Source organism: Bufo bufo, chromosome 9 (assembly GCF_905171765.1).
Source record: "Bufo bufo chromosome 9, aBufBuf1.1, whole genome shotgun sequence".
In the NCBI taxonomy this organism is placed as follows: Eukaryota; Metazoa; Chordata; class Amphibia; order Anura; family Bufonidae; genus Bufo; species Bufo bufo.
In genome coordinates, this window is record NC_053397.1 from 124,036,552 (window position 1) to 124,062,928 (window position 26,377).

At 45.7% G+C, this 26,377-nt stretch overlaps 1 protein-coding gene and 1 long non-coding RNA gene across 2 annotated transcripts in view; one reads left to right on the forward strand and one right to left on the reverse strand.

Moving 5' to 3' along the window:
- The window catches only part of OLFML2B (olfactomedin like 2B), a 1,036,708-nt gene that overhangs the window by 406,114 nt on the left and 604,217 nt on the right, over nucleotides 1–26,377 (forward strand). The window lies entirely within an intron of this gene.
- On the reverse strand, nucleotides 1,825–25,458 carry LOC120979749. The gene is made up of 4 exons (XR_005774379.1): nucleotides 25,424–25,458; nucleotides 17,497–17,502; nucleotides 15,141–15,146; nucleotides 1,825–1,940 (listed from the first exon to the last, which is right to left on the reverse strand). It is a non-coding gene; the product is annotated as an uncharacterized LOC120979749 (long non-coding RNA).

Consider the following 26,377-nt stretch of genomic DNA (forward strand, 5'->3'; position numbering starts at 1 on the left):
TTCACAATAAGGGATGATGTAGGCGGTACACGTTCAGTGGGAAATGTATAATTCTCAGCCTGAAGGAACGTTAAATATGAAAATAATAAATATTTTAATAGAACTCAATAAAGGGGTGTAAGGCATACAGGAAATCAGAAGTGCGGAGAGGGATCAGGTAATAGTCCATCCAGCACTCTGAAAGCCTGACTAGTAACCTGTGTATCAGACCAGCGTCCATTGTTGGAACACACTGATTGACGTGTGGCCTAAGTCCACAGGGTATCGTGAGCACACCACTCTGTGCAGGGACTGACACTATTGATCTAGTCCACTTGTCATATGCACTTGCTCAAAGTTACTAGCAGTGCCGTGGACAGTCAATACAATTGAAGGAGCTCTAATGGGTCATGGTGCACCCTGACGCTGCTGCCCTGACAATTGAGTGGTGCGTCTGCTTAGGTGCGCTCACATACAGACAGTACTTGTGATTAATTTAGCACTTGATGCAACTGCCTTATTTGCTGAGATATAGATGACACAGCAATCGCTCAACGCGTTTCAACATGACAGGTGTATCTCGTTTCTCATCAGGAGGGGGATTGCTTCATTACGGTGTCAGGTAAAGTAAAGCTGCTGCACTGTAACGTGCGTGCATCGGCGCTGTGATGGCCGTGTGCGGCCAACTACACGCCGGGTATAAATAATCTAAGCCCCGCCCCCCGAGAGTGGGTGCCGACTCTGGCCTCCAATCAGGGACGGAGGCGCGTCCTCTGACGTGCTCCCTGACAAGACCGTCACACAGTACAGCATCATTCACTCTCAAGGAGGAGCATAACTATGCTCGATTATATGGGGAATATCGAATGCTGTTCTAAATAATCGTCGAATGACCACACTTAAAAGAATTGATCAGGTATTACAAGGAGGATCAGAATATGAGAAGTGCCATAAAGGAGCACCTCAATGGTCCACACAGCAACACATGAATTAGGATGAGTACCCATAATATCAGACACCATTCCGCAAGACATGCGAAATGGTGGCATCAGACAATAGACACTCTGGAAGAATGCAACCCAAAATCACTGTGGCAAAATGATAAGCCACGTGTATTACGCCCCTGGTATCTTAAATGAAGCAGGAAAACGAAACTGCCTCATTTAGTCACTTGGGGTGCACTGTGTCCAATTTGAAAATCTATTCAGTCTCTTTGCGGAGCAATGGCACATCAATATCTCCTCCGCAAATGGATGTAACAATGTGCTCGATCCCTTGGACCCTCAGCACATCAGGGTTGCCCCCATGATGATCACACACGTGGCGTGCCACAGATGTATCACGCTTATTCTTGATGTCCAGTAGGTGTTCACCAATACGTCTCCGTAATTCTCGTCTGGTCTTACCCACATACTGTACACCACATTGGCAAGTCAAAAGATATACCACTCCCACTGTTGTACATCTAATGAAGGATCTGATGGAAAATATACTCACTGGCACCTTCCCATGCGGTTCATGCATTATTTGTGGCAATATCATGAAGGGGGCATATTTTACTAGCCAAGTGACTAAGGAAAGATTTTCCATCAGATCCTTTATTAGATGTACAACAGAGGGAGTGGTATATTTTTTGACTTGCCAATGTGGTGTACAGTATGTGGGTAAGACCAGACGAGAATTACGGAGACGTATTGGTGAACACCTACTGGACATCAAGAATAAGTGTGATACATCTGTGGCACGCCACCTGTGTGATCATCATGGGGACAACCCTGATGTGCCGAGGGTCCAAGGCATCTGGTTACCATCGCCATTTTGTAATGGCTTATTTTCTAACAATAATACTGCATACGTCATATGTGACACTTCAAGGAGGTGCTTCTCTATAGGCAGTGAATAATAGGTATATATCATCAACCCATATTATTGGCTTATGCATTCCTCCACAATCTATACACCTATACAAAGATGAGAAAACAGACACTTCTCACAGCACAGCTCTTTGCCCCCCCCCCCCCTCTCTTCTCCAGTCTTGAAACAAAGAGGGGGGTGGGAGGCACTTGAAAAAGAGAAAGTTAACTCATTACAGTCCTAGAGATACAAAATATAGAATAAAATTCACTCATCTTTAACAGTGCCCCCTTGAATTTCATTCTCTCCCTAAACCTAAACATCTGTCCCAATGCTCCGACATCCTCTTCACCAGCTTCCACGACAAGCCATACCTAGCGAACAGCCTCCCGTGACACTGGATTTGAGCACGGGGAAGTCAGATGATCTTTCCCTAACTGGCGTTGACATTATATGATCAATGTTTTCATACAATTTTTTCCATATTCTTTTGAGTCATGATCAACAGTCACTCAAGGGAAAACCAGTCTCAACACTTCCTTGAAATCAATCCAATTATGCTTTTCTTTGAGCTTCACTGTGCTTGTGGTCAACAACACTCGAAATGGACCATCAAACCAGGGTTTTAGGACTTTTCTATCGTGTCTTTTACTACCACCCAATCTCCAGACACAAGTGGGTGGGTTCCTGGTACTTTATCAAAACCTGGAAGTGAAGCAAAAACTCGAAAATGTACTTTAGTCAAATGCTTGTACAAAACTGATCACATAATCTGTCAGACAACCATGTCGCATCTGAAGCTGCTGTGGGAAATAAAATCCTATCCTAGGGGCTGACCCAAAAAGGACCTTATAGGGACAAAGGCCTGTCTCACGGTTAGGCGTATACCTTACTAAAAGAGGGCTACCAGCAGGCACTCTATTAAGGCTTTTGAATCTTTAACTTTAGTGTCCCATTCAGTACCTTTTCCCTACTCTACGCTGCTTTGTGGATGGTACAAAGCATGTAAGGCCTGTCCTACACCCAAAACCTTCATCATCTCACCTGTGAAGTGAACACCTGTGTCTCTTTCAATGATCTAAGGTACCCCATACCTGCACACAACTTCGGCCATAATCTTCTTTACTTCTTTGGGTACGGTTTTGGCCATCCTGAAAACAAGTCATCACATATCAATACATACTCATACATGCCCACATTGGGTAGTTGAAGGTAGTCTGCAAACGTTGAAACAGATACAAAAAGCAAGACGTGTTTCTTGGGTACCTTAACCACCTTGCCCACATTGTTCTGGGCACAAATCATTTATACTTGAGTATGTCTGACTGTTACAGTGCTGAACCCTGGGGCGTACCATATGCTACGTACTAAATCACACATAGCAGTTTTTGTCTGGTGCATCACTGCATGGGTTGCCTGTGCCATCGTGGAGTAGAGGGACCTGGGAAGGCAAAGTTTCCCTTCTTATTTGTTGTCCCCCCTTTTCCATCCACCAGTCCCCTTCCTCCTTCCCCATCTAGTTCTGTAAGGTCTTAAGAACTTTCAGGAGACAGAAGGAGTTATTTCAGGGACCTGAACTGTGGCCACTTAAGACAGGGGTCTGCTTAGGTAATTTGGCAGCCATTTTTGCCGTCTGATCTGCCGTGGCTTTCCCCTTTGCCTCCTCTGCACCTGTTTACAGTGGCCTTTCATTGCTATCATCACCTCTCATGTTAGTGACAAGAGAGCTTCCATCAGAGACCTCACTGCTTCCCCATTTTCGATGGGTTTACCTGAAGCGATCAAGGAGTCTCTGGCTTTCCATGTGGGCCCATAGTCATGGGCTATCCCAAAAACACACCTGGAATCAGTGTAAATGTTGGCTGTATTTCCATCTGCATATCTGCAAGCCATCTTCAGAGTCTTTTAGCGCCACTTCTTGAGCAGACATGTGTGGTAGTTCATGTTTAATCACCACTGCCCAACCTGTGTAGTACCTGCCATCCTGGCCATACCTCGATCCATCCACAAAGAGCACATGATCTAGATTACCTAATGGCTGATTTACCAAATCCTACTACCTCCTGTGACATAATCTGCAAACAGTCAGGAGCCTCTTCCTTTGCATCTGGAAGAAAAGTTTAAAGTGCGGTGCCCTAACTCTTCCCTCCCCCCTTGATCCAGAGGCAACAGGGTGGCTGGGTCCAAAGTATTACACCTTTGGAGAGCAACATTGTCAGGCAACAAAATGGAACACTGCATTCTCAAATAATGGGCAACAAAACAATCATTTGGATTGTACGTTCATGAGGATAGATGTAATATCACCATCACTTTGTGGTTCAGAACTATCTCAGAGCTTTCATCAAGCATAGCTAGTACAATTACTACAGCTCTGATGCAGAAAGGGGCACCTCTGGCCACGGGATCAAGTCTGGCTGAATAATATGCTACGGGGCGCTATTGCTGGCCATGCAGTTGGGTGAGGACAGCTGAGTCATGGCCACTCACTTCATAACAATACAATCTAAATGTAATAATCTGATAGGCCCAGTGTGGGGGAACACAAAATTGCCAGCTCTAGGCATAAAAAACATCTACCAACTCATCTGTGAGGCGGTAGGGACTAAAGGACAAATCAATCACAGTGGAGTTAGTAGGGGTAATGGGAACCTGAACCAACAAGGTGAGTGTATTGGGCACGATGTGGGTGTTAGAAACTGTTCAGAAGGTTGGCAAACACAGGGCTGCAATGGGGAGTGTTGGGATGTGCCTAGCCTGTCCCTATACTCACCCTCAATAATTCCTCAGCCCAGGAACGTCCCCTGGTGGTGGAGAATCCCTGTCCTCGTACATGGACTGACTGCCCTCCGTTTACCCTACTCTCAGAGAAGCACAATGCCACGGTACCCCGTAAGCCGACGGATATTTTCTGTGTCACAGGTGAATTGGTACCTGTACAGACAACAACCCATGTAGATAGACAAATAAAAACGGATGCAGTAGGTGTGAAGGTGTAGATATCACCTATAACACCAATAAAGAAAACCGACACAGGGGCATTAATAACGGTACGCTCCCAGGTTAGTTCTCACAGAACCCCTACGCGTTTCGCCTATTTCTAGGTTCATCAGGGGGTATTAAACAGTCATGGTGAACCGTCATATTCAAATAGATAAATCATATAGATAAATCATATAGATATACTCATGATACAGCAGAGGACACAGGACCAGAAACGAAATTAGTAACGTGCATAGGACCAAGGGGACCATTGGATATACCCCACCTGTGAATGGAAGGTAAAGAAAATATCAGGGTGGGAACTTAATGTAGATATATAGTTCCACACCCTAGGTCTCATTACTTACTTAGTGTCCTAGGCAGTCAAAATGGCTAAAAGGCCCAATCAGATAAGGGCCAGCACATTATCCAAGAGGCTGTAAAAAATATAATATAGGACTCAATTGATTCCATAGTTATAACTTGCCAATTCGGATTACAAGGTCCTTACTTACGTTTGGGCTGCATCTCGGTATCATCCTGTTCCTCCTACTGTTCACACTTACTTCATTATCTGCTTCCCTATATACCCCATCGCCAGCTGTTCAAAATCGGCGCTGAATAGGACGCCGGGGAGGTCACTTCCGGTAGCGAGACGCCACCACATGCGTCACTACCGGTCTATGGACCGCATGTGTAACCTGCATCCGGTCTCTGGAGCGCAAGCACCCGTCACTTCCGTCCAATGTATCGCACTGTTTCCTCACCGTCACCAGCCGCCCACCAAAAGACACTGCAATGCGTCATCTCCGTATCATGGACCGCATACAACGGCCGCATCCGGTCGTTTGGAACGCACCGCAGTGTCATATCCGTCTGTAAGCCGTCCCATACTTGATCTGTAAGATCCCTTATCACGGGAGGCGGCCCCGCAGTCCGGACCATATCGCACATTAATGTATGTTGCCAGACAGCCGACAGGCAATATTTGAGGATAAAAATAATAATAATAAAGTGTGCTGAGGCCCATATTGATCGACACAGCTGACAGATATTGCTATGATGTGTGACATACATCAGTGGTCATACTTAGGAGGCGTTGTTAAAAAAGGGGGGTGATATGTGACTGTTCAGCTGGCATTTATGAGACCATAGTCGCAAGACCCTCTGATGTATATAAATATATAATATATCTGGGTACAATACAACAGCTATTATATCACAGAATTCCCTCTTACGCCGGCATGTCACAATCACTCAACGTAACATACTGACGAGATGATGGGTGCTGTATCAGTGCTGTCCCCATCCTATGTTGAGGAAATTTGCAGAAGTGCAGTCCGAGATGCCCCCCCGTAAAGTGGGCCCAGAGGGCAACACTCTGTGGTGGCCATTAGATGTAACACTATATCAGTCGCATAGCAGAGGGAAGAGGGAATATATAGGGAAGATAAGTGTGAATCATGTACGATGAACAAAAACATGTTACACAATATTTCACCTACGTGCACGCCCTAGATGATAGGCAGCACCAAGCGCATATTAGATAATTAGCGCTTTACAGTCGATATTCGAATACTTCGCGTATCCTATTATTTTATCCTAGCTAAAATGTTTTTACCGAGCAGGTCTATTCATGATCAGAGAGATCAAGAGAGAGCACACAGCCGCCCCCATAAATCATAGAAAACACGAGAAAGTGAGTCTCTCGTTAATCCCGAGGGGTGCCTGAGATTTGAAACAATGAATCCAGACGCACTCCTTCTGGAGAATTTTTCGATCCCAGTCGCCACCCCTTGGTGATAGGGGAATGGTCTCCAGGACCGAAAACTTCAAACAGTTAGGGTTACCTCCATGGATATCGTTGACATGTGACGCGACCGGAGTGATGTTCTTTTTGGCCACGTCGGTCACATGCTCGCATATCCGCCGCCTGACTTCTCTGATGGTTTTGCCTATATAATCCATAGGGCATGGGCATTGACATATATATACCGCACCCTTACTCCTACAGTTATAGAAGTCCCTGATTTTGTAGGTGTGCCCAGTTACTGAACAAGTAATTGACTTTGCAGTAGATATAAAGGTTCATGCCTTGCAGGAGCCGCATCTAAACATGCCACATGGCTTACGATCCAGCCATGTCCCCACTACACTTGGTGTTGTATAGTGGCTGTGGACCAGACGGTCTTTAAGACTCCTCCCTCGCCTATAGGTGACACTTGGTTGTGCAGTAAGCACATCCCTGAGGTCAGGATCCATGTGTAGGATAGGCCAATATCTTTAAAGAATCGACATCACCTGTGTATTTGCTGAGTCAAAGGTAGATATCAGACGTACTGGTTGTTGCCCACTTTGTGTCTTTGGTTTAGGAACGAGAAGTTCAGTGCGCTCTCGGTCTCCAGATTATGAATTTAACGTCACGTGCACTAAGTACATTGGAACTTAGTGTATTGAGCAAAGGCCTATCATTTGTACCAACCACAAATTTTTGTCTATTCACCTGGACAAAGGACCTTAACCTGTTCAGCAGGCGTTTGAAATGGCACAAGTTCTTTAAGGACAGTGATAGACAGACATGCGCAAGACTTGGTCTCAGTGAGGGAGACTCCACAACTCTGCATTTCTTATGCGAGTTGGGAGAGGAAGGCAGCCACCGGCCAGGGCAGGGCCCATTTACGGACCTCAAGCCTAGCAGTAGGAGGATGCCCCCACCCATGAACTATGAGTGTGTGGACATCTTTCTACAAATGGTGACTAATGACCTGGAACAGCTGGAACATGTATCTCCCCGCTATTTTAATCTGTCTCAGGCAGAGATGCAAGCACTTATCGCCCTTGAAAATGACAAATCAATTATAATCAAACCGTCAGACAAGGGCGGTAACCTGGTGATCCTTGATTATGCGGCTTACCAGGCTATGTGTCTTGATCTCCTTAAGGATAAAGAAGGCTACAGGGTGCTACCTGTGAACCCCTCTACTTCGTTCTGTGAGGATTTAAAAGACATTTTGACTGGAGCCCTTGCGGATAAGGTCATCTCCACGGTGGAGTATAATTTTTTCCTTCCGGCCCACCCCACCATAGCCACCTCCATAAGGGTATTACACCACTAAAAGGCCGCCCGATCGTCTCTGGGGTTAACTCCTTAACCCAGAATTGTGGTGTATATATCGACCGGATGCTGAGGCAGTTCGTTGTGTCCCTACCATCATACACAAGAGACACAATGGACTTCCTCAGCAAGATCGAGACGATCAATGTGGACCCAGGATGCCTATTGGCCAGTGTTGATGTTGAATCCCTTTACAGCTCAATCCCGCATAACAAGGGTCTCTATGCTGTAGATTACTTTCCTTTCTGAAAACGAGAGACATTCACTGTAGAACACATAATACCTTCATTCTCAGACTTCTCGAGTTCACTCTGACCCACAACTTCTTCCTTTTTAACTCACACTTCTACCACCAGCTCAGGGGGACAGCAATGGGGAGCCCCTGTGCCCCCACTTATGCCAATCTCTTCCTGGGCGGGTGGGAGGATGTATACGTGTTTCCAGATGCTGCTACTTGGTGGTCCGACAAGATCACCTTCTGGACACGGTATATTGACAATATTTTTGTGATTTGGAAGGGTGGGTCAGAGGAACTCCGAGACTTTGTTAAGGTCCTAAGTAGCAATGATATTGGTTTGCGGTTTACCTTTGAGTTTGACCTACATACCATCCCCTTCCTCGATGTCCGGATAACAAAAGAGGGAGAGAAACTGACTGCAGGCTTGTACAGGAAGGAAACCGCAACCAATTCGCTGCTACACTGGGAAAGTCATCACCTTACACCCCTGAAGTGTGGTATACCTAGGGGCCAATACCTACGCACACGGAGAAATTGTTCTGAGAATGCAGCGTTCTACGGTGAAGCTAAGAAACTCCAGACGAGATTTAAAGAGAGGGGTTACCCCCAAACGGTTCTCGGGGGCGCTTTTCAGAACGCCCTGGACAGAGAGCGCACTGAACTTCTCGTTCCTAAACCAAAGACACAAAGTGGGCAACAACCAGTACGTCTGATATCTACCTTTGACTCAGCAAATACACAGGTGATGTCGATTCTTTAAAGATATTGGCCTATCCTACACATGGATCCTGACCTCAGGGATGTGCTTACTGAACAACCAAGAGTCACCTATAGGCGAGGGAGGAGTCTTAAAGACCGTCTGGTCCACAGCCACTATACAACACCAAGTGGAGTGGGGACATGGCTGGATCGTAAGCCATGTGGCATGTTTAGATGCGGCTCCTGCAAGGCATGCACCTTTATATCTACTGCAAAGTCAATTACTTGTTCAGTAACTGGGCACACCTACAAAATCAGGGACTTCTATAACTGTAGGAGTAAGGGTGCGGTATATATATGTCAATGCCCATGCCCTATGGATTATATAGGCAAAACCATCAAGTCAGGCGGCGGATATGCGAGCATGTGAACGACGTAGCCAAAAAGAACATCACTCCGGTCGCGTCACATGTCAACGATATCCATGGAGGTAACCCTAACTGTTTGAAGTTTTCGGTCCTGGAGACCATTCCCCTATCACCAAGGGGTGGCGACTGGGATCGAAAAATTCTCCAGAAGGAGTGCGTCTGGATTCATCGTTTCAAATCTCAGGCAACCCCTCTGGATTAACGAGAGACTCACTTTCTCGTGTTTTCTATGATTTATGGGGGCGGCTGTGTGCTCTCTCTTGATCTCTCTGATCATGAATAGACCTGCTCGGTAAAAACATTTTAGCTAGGATAAAATAATAGGATACGCGAAGTATCCGAATATCGACTGTACAGCGCTAATTATCTAATATGCGCTTGGTGCTGCCTATCTTCTAGGGCGTGCACGTAGGTGAAATATTGTGTAACATGTTTTTGTTCATCGTACATGATTCACACTTATCTTTCCTATATATACCCTCTTCCCTCTGCTATGCGACTGATATAGTGTTACATCTAATGGCCACCACAGAGTGTTGCCCTCTGGGCCCACTTTACGGGGGGGCATCTCGGACTGCACTTCTGCGAATTTCCCCATGTGTAAATGATGCGGTGATACCACTGAATCCTCAACATAGGATGGGGACAACACTGATACAGCACCCATCATCTCGTCAGTATGTTACGCTGAGTGATTGTGACATGCCGGCGTAAGAGGGAATTCTGTGATATAATAGCTGTTGGATTGTACCCAGATATATTATATATTTATATACATCAGAGGGTCTTGCGACTATGGTCTCATAAATGCCAGCTGACCAGTCACATATCACCCCCCTTTTTTAACAACGCCTCCTAATTATGACCACTGATGTATGTCACACATCATAGCAATATCTGTCAGCTGTGTCGATCAATATGGGCCTCAGCACACTTTATTATTATTATTTTTATCCTCAAATATTGCCTGTCGGCTGTCTGGCAACATACATTAATGTGCGATATGGTCCGGACTGCGGGGCCGCCTCCCGTGATAAGGGATCTTACAGATCAAGTATGGGACGGCTTACAGACCGGATATGACACTGCAGTGCGTTCCAAACGACCGGATGCGGCCGTTGTATGCGGTCCATGATACAGAGATGACGCATTGCAGTGTGTTTTGGTGGGCGGCTGGTGACGGGTGCTTGCGCTCCAGAGACCGGATGCAGGTTACACATGCGGTCCATAGACCGGTAGTGACGCATGTAGTGGCGTCTCGCTACCGGAAGTGACCTGCCCGGCGTCCTATTCAGCGCCGATTTTGAACAGCTGGCGATGGGGTATATAGGGAAGCAGATAATGAAGTAAGTGTGAACAGTAGGAGGAACAGGATGATACCGAGACGCATCCCAAACGTAAGAAAGGACCTTGTAATCCAAATTGGCAAGTTATAACTATGGCATCAATTGAGTCCTAAATTACATTTTTTACAGCCTCTTAAATGTGCTGGCCCTTATATGATTGGGCCTTTTAGCCATTTTGACTGCCTAGGACACTAAGTAAGTAATGAGACCTAGGGTGTGGAACTATATATCTACATTAAGTTCCCACCCTGATATTTTCTTTACTTTCCATTCACAGGTGGGGTATATCCAATGGTCCCCTTGGTCCTATGCACGTTACTGCTTTCGTTTCTGGTCCTGTGTCCTCTGCTGTATCATGAGTATATCTATATGATTTATCTATATGATTTATCTATTTGAATATGACGCGGTTCACCCATGACTGTTAATACCCCCTGATGAACCTAGAAATAGGGGAAACGCGTAGGGGTTCTGTGAGAACTAACCTGGGAGCGTACCGTTATTAATGCCCCTGTGTCGGTTTTCTTTATTGGTGTTATAGGTGATATCTACACCTTCACACCTACTGCATCCGTTTCTATTTGTCTATCTACATGGGTTGTTGTCTGTACAGGTACCAATTCACCTGTGACACAGAAAATATCCGTCGGCTTACGGGGTACCGTGGCATTGTGCTTCTCTGAGAGGAGGGTAAACGGAGGGCAGTCAGTCCAGGTACGAGGACAGGGAGTCTCCACCACCAGGGGACGTCCCTGGGCTGAGGAATTATTGAGGGTGAGTATAGGGAAAGGCTAGTCACATCCCAACACTTCCCATTGCTGCCCTGTGTTTGCCAACCTTCTGAACCGCATCAATGGTTGGTTACCCTGTCTAAACAAATTTATATTTTTTCTATCGTTTGTTTCACAAGATCTTTTTCACTGGTGAACCACTAACGTGGTATAATTTTATTTAGTATAAGTAAGTAAAAGTTAACTTTTAAAGGGTCAACTCTGCTGGATATTTCCAGATTCTATGATCCCTCTATAAAGTATTCATCAATTTAGCTGGACATTTATGTTAGAAACTGTGGCTTCATTAACGGCATGTAGGTCATGTACCATCCAATGGTGAGTGGTTTTGCTTTTCTCAGCTTCTGGGAGTACTGATACAAACATGGACCAGGGAATTTTATCACTAATGGCCAACAAACAAAGTTCCTGGTCATTGAGGGCACCTGTAAGCTTCACAGTGCCGTCCTCCTGATATGAGATACCAGCATGTACTTTTGCAAGCAAATCTGCACCCAGGAGGCAACAAGGGGCGTTACCACTGACCAGCAAACGGGCAAGCGCATCTTGGTTAGGGGCAAATCTAATATGGATGGTTTCTGTTGAAAAGGGAGCGTACTACTTTCCCATCCACTTCTACCCAAAGACTGGTGTCCTTGGAGAGTAAATAAGCGGAGGCCATGTTTGCTGTGCACAACTGTCTTGGCTGCTCCAGTATCAATAAAAAAACAGGACTACTTCTTTATCACCCAGAGTGAGGGATATCATTGGGCCAGACTAAATCTGCTAAAAATGTTTAAAAGTAGAGCCGATACTAGATTTCCTGTTTCCTAATCTTGATCTACTCTCCCCCACCTGTCTTTGTGTTTTCCTTATGACTAGAGTTGAGTGAACACCTGGATGTTCGGGTTCGAGAAGTTCGGCCGAACTTCCCGGAAATGTTCGGGTTCGGGATCCGAACCCGATCCGAACTTCGTCCCGAACCCGAACCCCATTGAAGTCAATGGGGACCCGAACTTTTGGGCACTAAAAAGGCTGTAAAACAGCCCAGGAAAGAGCTAGAGGGCTGCAAAAGGCAGCAACGTGTAGGTAAATCCCCTGCAAACAAATGTGGATAGGGAAATGAATTAAAATAAAAATAAAAAATAAAAGAACCAATATCAATTGGACAGAGGTCCCATAGCAGAGAATCTGGCTTCACGTCAGCAGAGAATCAGTCTCTTCATGCCATAGCAAAGAATCTGGCTTCATGTCAGCAGAGAATCAGTCTCTTCATGCCATAGCAGAGAATCTGGCTTCATGTCAGCGCAGAATCAGTCTTCATGTCATAGAAGAGAATCAGGCTTCATGTCACCCACCACTGGAACAGGCCACTGTCACACATTTAGGCCCCGGCACCCAGGCAGAGGAGAGAGGTCCCGTAACAGAGAATCTGGCCTGATGTCAGCACAGAATCTGTCTTCATGTCATAGCAGAGAATCAGGCTTCACGTCACCCACACTGGAACAGGCCACTGTCACACATTTAGGCCCAGGCACCCAGGCAGAGGAGAGAGGTCCCGTAACAGAGAATCTGGTCTTATGTCAGCGCAGAATCTGTATTCATGTCATAGCAGAGAATCAGGCTTCACGTCACCCACCACTGGAACAGGCCACTGTCACACATTTAGGCCCCGGCACCCAGACAGAGGAGAGCGGTCCCGTAACAGAGAATCTGGCCTTATGTCAGCACAGAATCTGTCTTCATGTCATAGCAGTGAATCAGGCTTCACGTCACCCACCACTGGAACAGGCCACTGTCACACATTTAGGCCCAGGCACCCAGGCAGAGGAGAGAGGTCCCGTAACAGAGAATCTGGCCTTATGTCAGCGCAGAATCTGTATTCATGTCATAGCAGAGAATCAGGCCTCACGTCACCCACCACTGGAACAGGCCATTGTCACACATTTAGGCCCCGGCACCCAGGCAGAGGAGAGAGGTCCCGTAACAGAGAATCTGGCCTTATGCCAGCGCAGAATCTGTATTCATGTCATAGCAGAGAATCAGGCTTCACGTCACCCACCACTGGAACAGGCCACTGTCACACATTTAGGCCCAGGCACCCAGGCAGAGGAGAGAGGTCCCGTAACAGAGAATCTGGCCTTATGTCAGCGCAGAACTCTGTATTCATGTCATAGCAGAGAATCAGGCTTCACGTCACCCACACTGGAACAGGCCACTGTCAAACATTTAGGCCCAGGCACCCAGGCAGAGGAGAGAGGTCGTAACAGAGAATCTGGCCTTATGTCAGCGCAGAATCTGTATTCATGTCATAGCACAGAATCAGGCTTCACGTCACCCACCACTGGAACAGGCCACTGTCACACATTTAGACCCAGGCAGAGGAGAGAGGTCCCGTAACAGAGAATCTGGCCTTATGTCAGCGCAGAATCTGTATTCATGACATAGCAGAGAATCAGGCTTCACGTCACCCACCACTGGAAACAGGCCACTGTCACATATTTAGGCCCAGGCACCCAGGCAGAGGAGAGAGGTCGCGTAAACAGAGAATCTGGCTTATGTCAGCACAGAATAAGTCTTCATGTCATAGCAGAGAATCAGGCTTCACGTCACCCACCACTGGAACAGGCCACTGTCACACATTAGGCCCGGCACCCAGACAGAGGAGAGGTTCATTCAACTTTGGGTTGCCCGCAATATAATGGTAAAATGAAATAAAAATAGTATTGAATGAGGAAGTGCCCCTGGAGTAGAATAATATATTGTTAAGGGGAGGTAGTTAATATCTAATCTGCACAAGGGATGGACAGGTCCTGTGGGATCCATGCCTGGTTCATTTTTATGAACGTCAGCTTGTCTACATTGGCTGTAGACAGGCGGCTGCGTTTGTCTGTAATGACGCCCCCTGCCGTGCTGAATACACGTTCAGACAAAACGCTGGCCGCCGGGCAGGCCAGCACCTCCAAGGCATAAAAGGCTAGCTCTGGCCACGTGGACAATTTGGAGACCCAGAAGTTGAATGGGGCCGAACCATCAGTCAGTACGTGGAGGGGTGTGCACAGGTACTGTTCCACCATGTTAGTGAAATGTTGCCTCCTGCTAACACGTTCCGTATCAGGTGGTGGTGCAGTTAGCTGTGGCTGGTGACAAAACTTTTCCACATCTCTGCCATGCTAACCCTGCCCTCAGAGGAGCTGGCCGTGACACAGCTGCGTTGGCGACCTCTTGCTCCTCCTCTGCCTTCGCCTTGGGCTTCCACTGGTTCCCCTGTGACATTTGGGAATGCTCTCAGTAGCGCGTCTACCAACGTGCGCTTGTACTCGCGCATCTTCCTATCACGCTCCAGTGCAGGAAGTAAGGAGGCGGGCACATTGTCTTTGTACCGGGGGATCCAGCAGGGGTGGCAACCCAGTATTCCGCACACGTTAAAATGTGGGCAACTCTGCTGTCGTTGCGCAGGCACTGCCAGCATGTAGTCGCTCATGTGTGCCAGGCTGCCCAGAGGTAAGGACAAGCTGTCCCTCTGTGGGAGGGCGTATCGTCATCGTCCTGTGTTTCCCCCCAGCCACGCACCAGTGATGGGCCCGAGCTGCTTTGGGTGCCACCCCCGCTGTGAACAATGCTTCATCCTCATCCTCCTCCACCTCCTCCTCATCCTCGTCCTCCTCGTCCTCAGTAGTGGGCCCTGTCTGGCCACATTTGTACCTGGCCTCTGGTGTTGCAAAAAACCTCCCTCTGAGTCACTTTGAAGAGACTGGCCTGAAAGTGCTAAAAATGACCCCTCTTCCTCCTCTTCTCCTGGGCCACCTCCTCTTCCATCATCGCCCTAAGTGTTTTCTCAAGGAGACATAGAAGTGGTATTGTAACGCTGATAACGGGCGTCATCGCCACTGGCCATGTTGGTGGAGTACTCGAAACAGCGCAACAGGGCACACAGGTCTCGCATGGAGGCCCAGTCATTGGTGGTGAAGTGTGTCTGATCCGCAGTGCGAAGACCCGTGCGTGCTGCAGCTGAAACTCCACTATGGCCTGCTGCTGCTCGCACAGTCTGTCCAGCATATGCAAGGTGGAGTTCCACCTGGTGGTACGTCGCATATAAGGCGGTGAGCGGGAAGGCCGAAGTTACGCTGTAGCGCAGACAGGCGAGCAGCGGCAGGGTGTGAACGCCGGAAGCGCGAACAGACGGCCCGCACTTTATGCAGCAGCTCTGACATGTCGGGGTAGTTGCGAATGAACTTCTGCACCACCAAATTCAGCACATGCGCCAGGGCAAGGATGTGCGTCAAACCGGCTAGTCCCAGAGCTGCAACGAGATTTGCCCATTATCGCACACCACCAGGCCGGGCTTGAGGCTCACCGGCAGCAACCACTCGTCGGTCTGTTGTTCTATACCCCGCCACAACTCCTGTGCGGTGTGGGGCCTGTCCCCCAAACATATGAGTTTCAGAATGGCCTGCTGACGTTTACCCCGTGGCTGTGCTGAAGTTGGTGGTGAAGGTGTGTGGCTGACTGGATGAGCAGGTGGAAGAAGAGGCGGAGGAAGCTGAGTAGGAGGAGGAGGAGACAGGAGGCAAAGAATGTTGCCCTGCGATCCTTTGGCGGCGGAAGGACGTGCGCCAAACAGCTCTCCGCCCTGGGGCCCAGCCGCCACTACATTACCCAGTGTGCAGTTAGGGAGATATAGCGTCCCTGGCCGTGCTTACTGGTCCACGTATCTGTGGTTAGGTGGACCTTGCCACAGATGGCGTTGCGCAGTGCACACTTGATTTTATCGGACACTTGTTTGTGCAGGGAAGGCACGGCTCTCTTGGAGAAGTAGTGGCGGCTGGGAACAACATACTGTGGGACAGCAAGTGACATGAGCTGTTTGAAGCTGTGTGTGTCCACCAGCCTAAATGACAGCATTTCATAGGCCAGTAGTTTAGAAATGCTGGCATTCAGGGCCAGGGATCGAGGGTGGCTAGAGTGGGAATTTACGCTTTCTCTCAAATGTTTGTGAGATGGAGAGCTGAACGCTGCCGTGTGACATGGTTGAGATGCTTGGTGACGCAGGTGGTGGTGTTGGTGGTCCATCCCATGTTTGCTGGGCGGGCAGGTGCCAACGTTCCTCCAGAGGCAGAGGAAGAGGCCGAGGCGGCGGCAGCAGCAGAAGAGCCGAGGCAGCAGCAGAAGAGGAGGTAGCAGGGGGAGCCTGAGTGACTTCTTTGTTTTTAAGGTGTTTACTCCACTGCAGTTCATGCTTTGCATTCAGGTGCCTGGTCATGCAGGTTGTGCTAAGGTTCAGAACGTTAATGCCTCGCTTCAGGCTCTGATGGCACAGCGTGCAAACCCACTCGGGTCTTGTCGTCAGCACATTGTTTGAAGAAGTACATGCCAGGGAACTCCTTGAAGCTGCCTTAGGGGTGCTCGGTCCCAGATGGCGGCGGTCAGTAGCAGGCGGGAGTCTCTTGGCGGCGGGTGTTCTGATTTTGCCCACTGCTCCCTCTTTTGCTACGCTGTTGGCTCGGTCTCACCACTGCCTCTTCCTCCGAACTGTGAAAGTCAGTGGCACGACCTTCATTCCATGTGGGGTCTAGGACCTCATCGTCCCCTGCATCGTCTTCCACCCAGTCTTGATCCCTGACCTCCTGTTCAGTCTGCACACTGCAGAAAGACGCAGCAGTTGGCACCTGTGTTTCGTCATCATCAGAGACGTGCTGAGGTGGTATTCCCATGTCCTCATCATCAGGAAAAATAAGTGGTTGTGCGTTAGTGCATTCTATCTCTTCCACCCCTGGGGAAGGGCTAGGTGGATGCCCTTGGGAAACCCTGGCAGCAGAGTCTTCAAACAGCATAAGAGACTGCTGCATAACTTGAGGCTCAGACAGTTTCCCTGATATGCATGGGGGTGATGTGACAGACCCATGGGCTTGGTTTTCATGTGCCATCTGTGCGCTTTCTGCAGAAGACTGGGTGGGAGATAATGTGAACGTGCTGGATCCATTGTCGGCCACCCAATTGACTAATGCCTGCACCTGCTCAGGCCTTACCATCCTTAGAACGGCATTGGGCCCCACCAAATATTGCTGTAAATTCTGCTGGCTACTGGGACCTGAGGTAGTTGGTTCACTAGGACGTGTGGCTGTGGCAGAACGGCCACGTCCTCTCCCAGCACCAGAGGGTCCACTAACACCACCACGACCATGTCCACGTCCGCGTCCCTTATTAGATGTTTTCCTCATTGTTCCCGTTCACCACAATTTTGAGAATGGCAAATTTGGGAATGGTTTTTCAACCCAGAAAAAAAAGTGTGCTTTTACGGTCACTACAAATAATTGACCAGCTAAAAACAGTACAGATTTGGTTAAATAGAGATGTGAGGCCTGTTTTTTTTTGCGCTGTGTGACAGGTATAGGTTTAATCACAGAATCAGACTTTCTATCAGCACGCTAGCGTGTGTCTTAGGTTTTCTGAATGACACTATCAATAGCTTCAATGTAAGATTTTCTTTTTGGGATAGATTTCAAGTAGGCCTCAATACCAGAAACTAGTTATTTTGAGAATGGCAAATTAGGAATGGTTTTTCAACCCAGAAAAAAAAGTGTGCTTTTACGGTCACTACAAATAACTTGACCAGCTAAAACAGAAAGATTTGGTTAAATAGAGATGTGAGGCCCTGTTTTTTTTTGCGCTGTGTGACAGGTATAGTTTAATCACAGAATCAGACTTCTATCAGCACGCTAGCGTGTGTCTTAGGTTTTTCTAAATGACACTATCACTAGCTTCAATGTAAGATATTCTTTTTGGGATAGATTTCAAGTAGGCCTCAAATACCAGAAACTAGTTATTTTGAGAATGGCAAATTTGGGAATGGTTTTTCAACCCAGAAAAAAAAGTGTGCTTTTACTGTCAACTACAAATAACTTGACCAGCTAAAACAGTACAGATTTGGTTAAATAGAGATGTGAGGCCTGTTTTTTTTTGCGCTGTGTGACAGGTATAGGTTTAATCACAGAATCAGACTTCTATCAGCACGCTAGCGTGTGTCTTAGGTTTTTCTGAATGACACTATCAGTACTTCAATGTAAGATATTCTTTTTGGGATAGATTTCAAGTAGGCCTCAAATACCAGAAACTAGTTATTTTGAGAATGGACAAATTTGGGATGGTTTTTCAACCAGAAAAAAAGTGTGCTTTTGACGGTCACTACAAATAACTTGACCAGCTAAAACAGTACAGATTGGTTAAATAGAGATGTGAGGCCTGTTTTTTTTTGCGCTGTGTGACAGGTATAGGTTTAATCACAGAATCAGATTCTATCAGCACGCTAGCGTGTGTCTTTGGTTTTTCTGAATGACACTATCATAGCTTCAATGTAAGATATTCTTTTTGGGATAGATTTCAAGTAGGCCTCAAATACCTGAAACTAGTTATTTTGAGAATGGCAAATTTGGGAATGGTTTTTTCAACCAGAAAAAAAAGTGTGCTTTTTACGGTCACTACAAATAACTTGACCAGCTAAAACAGTACAGATTTGGTTAAATAGAGATGTGAGGCCTGTTTTTTTTTGCGCTGTTTGACAGGTATAGGTTTTAATCACAGAATAGACTTCTATCAGCACGCTAGCGTGTGTCTTAGGTTTTTCTAAATGACACTATCACTAGCTTCAATGTAAGATATTCTTTTTGGGATAGATTTCAAGTAGGCCTCAATACCAGAAACTAGTTATTTTGAGAATGGCAAAATTGGGAATGGTTTTTCAAACCCAGCAAAAAAAGTGTGCTTTTACGGTCACTACAAATAACTTGACCAGCTAAAACAGTACAGATTTGGTTAAATAGAGATGTGAGGCCTGTTTTTTTTTTTTTTTGCGCTGTGTGACAGGTATAGGTTTAATCACAGAATCAGACTTCTATCAGCACGCTAGCGTGTGTCTTAGGTTTTTCTGAAATGACACTATCATTACCTTCAATGTAAGTATTCTTTTTGGGATAGATTTCAAGTAGGCCTCAAATACCAGAAACTAGTTATTTTGAGAATGGCAAAATTTGGGAATGGTTTTTCAACCCAGAAAAAAAGTGTGCTTTTGACGGTACACTACAAATAACTTGACCAGCTAAAACAGTACAGATTTGGTTAAATAGAGATGTGAGGCCTGTTTTTTTTTGCGCTGTGTGACAGGTATAGGTTTAATCACAGAATCAGACTTCTATCAGCACGCTATGCGTGTGTCTTAGGTTTTTCTGAATGACACTATCAGCTACCTTCAATGTAAGATATTCTTTTTGGGATAGATTTCAAGTAGGCCTCAAATACCAGAAACTAGTTATTTTGAGAATGGCAAATTTGGGAATGGTTTTTCAACCCAGAAAAAAAAAGTGTGCTTTTACGGTCACTACAAATAACTTGACCAGCTAAAACAGTACAGATTTGGTGTAAATAGAGATGTGAGGCCTGTTTTTTATTTGAGCGCTGTGTGACAGGTATAGGTTTAATCACAGAATCAGATTTCTATCAGCATCGCTAGCGTGTTTCTTAGGTTTTTCTGAATGACACTATCACTAGCCTTCAATGTAAGATATTCTTTTTGGATAGATTTCAAGTAGGCCTCAAATACCAGAAACTAGTTATTTTGAGAATGGCAAATTTGGAATGGTTTTTCAACCCAGAAAAAAATTGTGCTTTTACGGTCACTACAAATAACTTGACCAGCTAAAACAGTACCAGATTTGGTTAAATAGAGATGTGAGGCCTGTTTTTTTTTTGCGCTGTGTGACAGGTATAGGTTTTAATCACAGAATCAGATTTTCTATCAGCACGCTAGCGTGTGTCTTAGGTTTTTCTGAATGCACACTATCAGCTAACTTCAATGTAAGATATTCTTTTTGGGATAGATTTCAAGTAGGCCTCAAATACCAGAAACTAGTTATTTTGAGAATGGCAAATTTGGGAATGTTTTTTCATACCCACAGAAAAAAGGTGTGCTTTTACAGGTCACTACAAATAACTTGACCAGCTAAAACTGTACGATTTGGTTAAATAGAGATGTGAGGCCCAGTTTTTTTTTTGCGCTGTGTGACACGGTATAGGTTTAATCACAGAATCAGACTTCTATCTGCACGCTAGCGTGTGTCTTAGGTTTTTCTGAATGACACTATCAGTACTTCAATGTAAGATATTCTTTTTGGGATAGATTTCAAGTAGGCCCTCAAATACCAGAAACTAGTTATTTTGAGAATGGCAAATTTGGGAATGGTTTTTCAACCCAGAAAAAAAAAGTGTGCTTTTACGGTCACTACAAATAACTTGACCAGCTAAAACAGTACAGATTTGGTTAAATAGAGATATGTGAGGCCTGTTTTTTTTTTGCGCTGTGTGACAGGTATAGGTTTAATCACAGATCAGACTTCTATCTGCACGCTTAGCGGTGTCTTAGGTTTTTCTGAATGACACTATCAGCACCTTCAATGTAAGATATTCTTTTTGGGATAGATTTCAAGTAGGCCTCAAATACCAGAAACTAGTTATTTTGAGAATGGCAAATTTGGGAATGGTTTTTTCAACCCAGAAAAAAAAGTGTGCTTTTACGGTCACTACAAATAACTTGACCAGCTAAAACAGTACAGATTTGGTTAAATAGAGATGTGAGGCCTGTTTTTTTTTTTGCGCTGTGTGACAGGTATAGGTTTAATCACAGAATCAGACTTCTATCTGCACGCTAGCGTGTGTCTTAGGTTTTTCTGAATGACACTATCAGTCACCTTCAATGATAAGATATTCTTTTTGGGATAGATTTCAAGTAGGCCTCAAATACCAGGAAACTAGTTATTTTGAGAATGGCAAATTTGGGAATGGTTTTTCAACCCAGAAAAAAAAGTGTGCTTTTACGGTCACTACAAATAACTTGACCAGCTAAAACAGTACAGATTTGGTTGAATAGAAATGTCAGGTCTATTTTTTAGGCGCTGGGTGACAGGCTCAACCTTGCCCCTGATGTATATATGGCCAAAAAATAACCACACTGTTGATGGTTAAAATGCACTTGGGTGACACAGGCTCAGCCTGCACCAGATGTAGTATATGGCAAAAAAATAATCCAGACTGTCGATGGTTTAAATGCACTTCGGTGACACAGGCTCAGCCTGCAGCCTGATGTAGTATATGGCCAAAAAATAACCAGACTGTTGATGGTTTAAATGCACTTCGGTGACACAGGCTCAGCCTGCAGCTGATGTAGGATATAGCACAAAATAACCACACTATCGATGGTTAAATACACTTGGTGAGAGCTTGTGGCTGGCGCACCCACAAGTCACAGAAATGGCCGCCGATCACCCAGAAAAAAATTGATCTAAAAACGCTCTGGGCAGCCTCAAAAAATTGAGCAAGTCAATATTAGCACTTCAATGATCCACAGCTGCAGATCGAACACAGAATGAATCTTTTGAGGAGTTAATCTGCCTAATCTCGCCCTAACGTCGCAGCTGCAACCTCTCCCTATGCTTGAATCAGCAGAGTGACGTGCAGCGCTACGTGACCCAAGCTTTATATAGAGGCTGGGTCACATGCTGCACTGGCCAATCACAGCCATGCCAATAGTAGGCAAGGCTGTGATGGCCTCTTGGGGCAAGTAGTATGACGCTTGTTGATTGGCTGCTTTGCAGCCTTTCAAAAAGCGCCAAGAAGCGCCGAACACCGAACTCGAACCCGGACTTTTACGAAAATGTTCGGGTTCGGGTCCGTGTCACGGACACCCCAAAATTCGGTACGAACCCGAACTATACAGTTCGGGTTCGCTCATCCCTACTTATGACAAAAAAAAACATGGGTGTCTGTGGGGACTGACAGTGATCCGGGCATGGTCAACATAGAATACAATCCTCTCGTGTGGTGTGGACGAGGAGTACCACACACAGCACAACACTCTCTCTTCTGGGATCTGGGTCCCACAGACTCTGCAGGCCCATCTCCCAGGACCATTATAGGGTGGCAGACTTACTTTTTCCTCACTTCAATGAGGCGTTTGACATCAGGGCTGAAGCAATGCCAAAGGAACACTACCTATGGTTGGCACCACTGAACCTCCCAATGCTGCTTGATGTTACTCTGCATTTTGGCTTACAGAAGTATCCAACTTTTCCTATCGCGGAATTAATAGACTGGAAAACAGGACTTCTCATCTTCCATGGGAGTGTCTTATAACTAGGGGATGGGCACAAGGGCTGTCGTTGTCTGTAACGTCCACCCCTATCCTCCTCCCTCCGCTCTGAGTCATCTAAGTCCACCCCTTTCAGTTGGACGCTGTGGTCCTCCTTTTGTCTGTCAGTAGTGTCCCAGCTATCCATAAGAACAGAGCTCTGATGTTAAGCACAACACTTAACATGTAACACGTAACTTCAAACATTGAAACAAACAGATCTGACAATACAGACATGAACACACAAAGGGCCCATAAGAAACTTTTCATTGACTTCAATTTAAAAAAATGTACAGCTCAATCAACACTGTTGGCACTAATAAAAACCCCAAAATCTTCTAAGGAAAATAAAATAAAATCCTCAATGCACATATTATTTAGAGGGAACCTGTCACCTGGATTTTGGGTATAGAGCTGAGGACATGGGTTGCAAGATCGCCGCTAGCACATCCGCCATACTCAGTCCCCATAGCTCTGTGTCCTTTTATTGTGTATAAAAACCGATTTGAAACATATGCAAATTAACCTGAGATGAGTCAGAGCTTGAAAATATGACTCTTCTCTGGTCACACGAGTAAGATATGACTCTTTTATGTTAATTTGCATATGTATCAAATCATTTTTTTTACACAATAAAAGCACACAGAGCTATGGGGACTGGGTATTGCGGATGTGCTAGTGGCCATCTAGCAACCCATGTCCTCAGCTCTATACCCAAAATCCAGGTGACAGGTTCCCTTTAAAAAACAAATATCGTACTCCATACGCATTCACATTTTCATGTACTCATTTTCACAAACAGCTCATAACCACGCCCTTATACATAAAATATGAATTGCATTCACAGCTCTGCTAAAAACATCCATCAGTCTTCACACATTTTTGACTCAACTACAACTCAAAGCCACACCCATTCACATTCCACTAAATCATTTGTCTTCCAACCCAGCCACATAATTTACTTTGTTTCATCCCAAAACTTGCAGCACAGACAAACACAGCTTTCCTGGAAACAGATAGCCACACCACACCCAGAATTGCTGTTTTCCAATGTCTTCTGGTCTTCACTCTGTGATTAATCAAATCTTATAAGAAGACAATATACATGTTATAATCATACAGTCATTTTGTTAAAAGCTGGATTCCCACATTACACTGCTTGGGAAAGAAGAAAGAAAATTATTGAACAATTCTTTGTCTTGTATAATATATTACACATCACTTACTCTGCATGATTCCCTGCCCGCTTCCCTTATCTCAGGAATGTTTTTGTGTGAAGGCGGGGGAATTGGATCTCTGTAGCTCACACTAGATACATACAATACTTATCCATTAACTGACCATCTTTTACTGCTGTAATCTCTAATGCTAGTGCTAGTATCTTCCCTATTTAAACACACACATATCATTAGGGTAACAAAACTTAACCAGTTAATTTCTGAACATTTAACACAAGCGCCATTCTGATTGCAGACACTGGGGCACTTTCTTTCTTGCTAGTGCCATCAATTAACATCCTGACACTGCTCTGTAACATTATTTTTTCACATTTTAACTTTCAATTCTCTATTAATATCACATCCTATAATCTTCATTAACTTCTTATAATTTTTTACATGTTGACTTCCTTCTTCTCTCGCTACAAGCTGAGGAGCAGTATATTCTCCTTCTTCATGTGAGTGGGACTGACCCATCTCAACAACAGTATTTCAGACTGACACACACAAAACAGAGGAGTGATCAGCACCTTTAACCCTTTCCTCCGCAGACAAAGGATTCACCCTCCCCACTGGTTGGCTCAAATCTGACTATCACGTCTGACTAGTCAGCTGGGACTCTCCGCACGTCTTCCCCTGCTCCAGGGGTCAGGCGGGCTCCGCTGCGTCTTCCTGGGGTCAGGTCAGGTGGAGAATATCTCCGCAGTCTTCCCTAGATAAGGGTCATGAGGCTCCACGCGTCTTCCTGGCCAGGTCAGCCGGAGTTTACTTTGTCCCACACCTCGGTGCGACAGCTCCCCTTTGCAAACCAGGAGGTTACTGTCCCCTCCCTTTGTCTGTGGTCTTACCGTCTGTGCTCAACTCACTCCTCAGACAAATCACAGACACACACAAAACATATACACACCAGAGTGATCTATAATTTCAGACTATTGGTTCTATAGACTCTAAGCTTTCAGCATTACAGCCGATACCACCTCACAGCAGACTGAGCTATCTGAGCATGACGAAGTAAATAGCAGAAAGGCAGATGAGATAAAGTTTTCTCACCTTTCTTTGAGGCTGCAGTCCTCTCCCCTCTGCCGTTCATCAAGCTCAGGGGCCCGTCTTGTCAGCTGTTGGATGCTACTTTCGCTTAGAGTCCCTTCGTGGTCGCCATTTGATGAAGTAGCCCTAAATTATAGCATTTGAGATACACTCTGGTGCTCCAAATCAATGTACCCCCAGGGGGTTAATCTCCACGCGTGGTTGAGAGACTAGACACTGACACAGGAGCTGGTCAAAGCAATCTCTAACTTTTATTACATATAGTAAGCTGTATATACATCTTCAGAAGAGGGCAGTACTTTCTGAGAGCATTATTTCATTGGCTCAAAAGGAAGAAGAGATAAGAGAGAGGAGATAATACACCTGCATCTGCGCACTGGGCACTACTTTGGAATGTGAACTAATGTAAACATTTGGTTACCATCGCCATTTTGTAATGGCTTCTATTCTAACAATAATACTGCATACGTCATATGTGACACTTCAAGGAGGTGCTTCTCTATAGGCAGTGAATAATAGGTATATATCATCAACCCATATGATTGGCTTATGCATTCCTCCACAATCTATACACCTATACAAAGATGAGAAAACAGACACTTCTCACAGCACAGCTCTTTGCCCCCCCCCTCTCTTCTCCAGTCTTGAAACAAAGAGGGGGGTGGGAGGCACTTGAAAAAGAAAAAGTTAACTCATTACAGTCCTAGAGATACAAAATATAGAATACAATTCACTCATCTTTAACAGTTGTGGTATTAGATAATATTGGTGAATAGACAATGTATATCTGAGACCAGGCAGGAGACGGTGTCTGCGGCCACAGTGGGCCCAAGTGGCAGATCCGGTATAAGCCCTCGAGAGAAACCAAAGAAGTAAATATACATGAAAAAGTTGAAAACAATAAAACAAACTAATTGAGAAAAACAGAACAAAGTAAAGAACCAGGCCAGCATTAAGTGCCGACTAACTATTTCGGGCATATCTTACGGTTCAAGTCCGGGAAGAAGCCGCACAGCGCCTCTGTGCCTATTATCAGTAGAACCATAGAATCAATGTTTGGGCCTCCTCTTCTGTGACATTTACCGCCATTCTGGATGTAGCCGGGTGAGTGCTCTCGGGCCTGGACTGGAATCTTCCATGGTGATGTTCCAAGAGTCCAAGAGTTCTTTTCCTTACTGCAGCGAGCATATGGCATGGAGGGACCCTTGATGCTGGATTAGAACTTTTGTCGGGAATCCCCATCTGTATGGGATGTTATGTTGCCTTAGGGCTGTAGTGAACAGGCCCAGTGCACGATGGTGCTGAAGGGTGTGAGCAGATAGATCTGCAAACATTTTAATCTGCTCATAAGGGGAGGGCAGAGCCCCTTCCTTGCTCTTGCCATCAGCGCCTCAATATGGAAGAAACTCACTCTAGCTAGTACATCTCTGTGTGCTCTATCAATGGTTAAATCATGCGAGGAGAGGTCTGGGATGAGGGTCTTCATGAGGCCCTGAAGTAAGAAAGTAAATCTTTGGATGCAATTT